This window comes from Diabrotica virgifera, chromosome 3, assembly GCF_917563875.1.
Source record: "Diabrotica virgifera virgifera chromosome 3, PGI_DIABVI_V3a".
Classification (NCBI taxonomy): Eukaryota; Metazoa; Arthropoda; class Insecta; order Coleoptera; family Chrysomelidae; genus Diabrotica; species Diabrotica virgifera.
In genome coordinates this window covers 130373627-130376638 of record NC_065445.1, presented here as the reverse complement: position 1 = coordinate 130376638, position 3012 = coordinate 130373627, and the positions used below count along the sequence as shown (strand labels likewise).

At 28.9% G+C, this 3012-nt stretch overlaps 1 long non-coding RNA gene across 1 annotated transcript; it reads left to right on the top strand.

Moving 5' to 3' along the window:
- Window positions 1-446: 446 nt before the first annotated feature.
- On the top strand, window positions 447-1270 carry LOC126881314 (uncharacterized). Its single transcript, XR_007696793.1, has 2 exons — window positions 447-541; window positions 1171-1270. It is a non-coding gene; the product is annotated as an uncharacterized LOC126881314 (long non-coding RNA).
- The last annotated feature ends 1742 nt before the right edge of the window (window positions 1271-3012 follow it).

The window sequence follows — 3012 nt, the reverse complement described above, 5'->3', positions numbered from 1 at the left end:
GACAATGTGCCTATTTCAGGTAATTTATAGTTGAAATAACCTGATCCTGAATGGTAAGTAGGAAACACTCTGTCTCGGGAAACATCTTTCCTGATGTCAACCAACAGTTCTACTCTGAATTGTCAACATGTTTTTGGTTAACATCGTTCACCACCCATGCAGAGGCTTACCAATCCAGGTGCGCATTTTTTCTTGCTTAGGCTGGTGGTTTATGCGCATTTCTTGTTCCCTTAGTTTAAGCGGTATTGTGTCACCTACTTCGTAGATTGCGCGATGTAAAATAGATATCTCAACCTGCGTCTGAAAATAAGTTCTTAGATTAATAACTTATTTATCCAGTTGCTCACCTACGTCCTCTTCCCTCTAGATATCGCGGTAATGTTGTTCTCTCTACTGCACTGCGTGTGGATGATATTAAATGTACTTATGATGATTAATATACTTATACTCTGGGCTAATTAGCAAAATTCATGGAAAAGTTATTTACCAGCAATTTTTTTGCTGGAATCGAATTATAAGATCCTATATATTAATAATATAGGTATGCAAAGTCCGCAGATAGTGTGCTACTTTTTTATAAACAAAATGGCGCCGACAAATCGTATTTTTTTCAATTATTGCTCTATAACTCCAAAGATTTTAACTTTAAAACAAAAACACTTAAATAAAAATTCACCGCAATTAAATTCTGCATAGAGATATGTTTTTCACGATTTGCTTCGACGAAAATTTTTTCTCGGAAAATGCGGGCTTTCCTAACAAAAACTCTAATTTTCAAATAAAGTTTTAGGTAAGTAATTATTAATCAATAATTAAATAACTTGGTGAAATCAAAGCATTCTTGGTATAGATTGTAATTCCAGAAGTCGGTGAAAATTAAACGAATATTTTAGCAACGATTCAATTGTTAATTAACAAATTACAGTCGCAATAACAACCAAAATAATCATGAGATATTGATCAAGCTTAGAAAGATTATAAAGATGAGATGCTTATTTAATATTTTATCGACAAAATATAAATTTTTCCTTTTTTTTGAATAATCTTTAAATTTTGAAAAAAAAATAGTTATAATACGCTTGTCTAATTAGTAAAGTACAAAGAAAGGTTATTTACCAACAATTTTATTGCTGGAATCGAATTATAAGATCCTATATATTATTAATATAGGTATGCAAAGTCCGCAGATGGTGTGCTACTTTTTTTATAAACAAAATGGCGCCGACAAATCGTATTTTTTTCAATTATTGCTCTATAACTCCGAAGATTTTAACTTTACACCAAAAACACTCAAATAAAAATCACCCCAATTTAATTCTACATAGAGGCATGTTTTTCCCGATTTGCTCCGACGAAAATTTTCCTCGGAAAATGTGGGTTTTCCCAACAAAATCTCGAATTCTCAAATAATTTTTTTGGGCCAGTAATTATTTATCAATATTTATATAGCTTGGTGAAATAAAAGCTTTCTTGTATAGACTGTAAATTCAGAAGCCGATGAAAATGAAACGAATACTTTAGCAACAATTCAATTGTTAATTAACAATTTACAGTCGCAATAACAACCAAAATAATCATGAGACATTGATCAAACTTAGAAAGATTATAAAAGTGTGATGGCTGTTTAATATTTTGTCGACAAAATATAAATTTTTCATTTTTGTGCATAATCTTTAAATGTTTTTAAAAAAATTGTTATAAACAAATTAACATTTCTCAGAAATTGTTTATTATATTCTAATTTTAAAAATACTTAAAATGCATATTTCATAGGTCTTAAAAATAAATGCTTCAAAAATTTTTTCCAACCATTTGCAAAAAAGTTATGAAACAGCAAAGTAAATATATGATATCTCCGTTGTTTATAATTTGTTTTAATTGTTTCATAGCTTAAAAGTGAGTCTATGGTACAATCTAATTACTCACAGAGAATGTCAAAAATTAGTGCAGTGGTTATATTTTAATCAAAGATTAAACTACTTTTTTTTGTAACTTTTAGTGCAAAAGTAGGCCTGATACAGAGTCGGAGCTAAAATGTTCACTCGAAGCGACTGACACGCAGCATTCATTATTTAATCAAAGTGTACGTTGCGCGGCCGCCGCCGGTCGTCTCTCCGAGTGAAAATTTTAGCTACAGTACTGTATTATTCTACTTTCGCGCGTGTAAATTACAAAAAAATATATTTATAATCTTTAATTAAAATATAACCATTAAACTTATAATCGATATTTTTTTGAAAATAATTAGCTTGTACTTTAGACTCACTTCAACGCTTTGAAAGAATTAAAAAAATTATAAACACCAGAGTAATCGTATGTTTATTTTGCTGTTTCATAACTTTTTGCAAATGGTTGCAAAAAAGTTTTAAAGCATTCATTTTCAAGATATTTGAAATGCGCATTTTAACTATTTTTTAAAATTATACTATAATAAAAACTTTCTGAGAAACGTTAATTTGTTTATAACTATTTTTTTAAAACATATAAAGATTATACAAAAAATAAAAAATTTATATTTTATATTTATATTTGGTTATTATTGTGACCATAAATTATTAATTAACAATTGAATTGTGGCTAAAATATTCGTTTAATTTTTACCAGCTTCTGGGACTATAATCTAAACTAAGAAGGCTTTTAAGACACCAAATTATTTAATTATTGGTAGATAATTACTTATCTAAAACTTTGTTTGAAAATTAAAGATTTTGTTGGGAAAACCTGCATTTTCCGAGGAAAATTTTCGTCGGAGCAGATCGGAAAAAACACGTCTCTATGCAGAATTTAATCACGGTGAATTTTTATTTGAGTATTTTTGTTGTAAAGGTAAAATCCTTCGGAGTTATAGAGCAATAATTGAAAAAAACACGATTTTCGTGCGCCATTTTGTTTATAAAAAAAGCAGCACGCTATCTGAGGACTTTGCATACCTATATTATTAATATATAGGACCTTATAATTCAATTCCAGCAATAAAATTGCTGGTAAATAACTTTTCCCAAAAATGGCCTA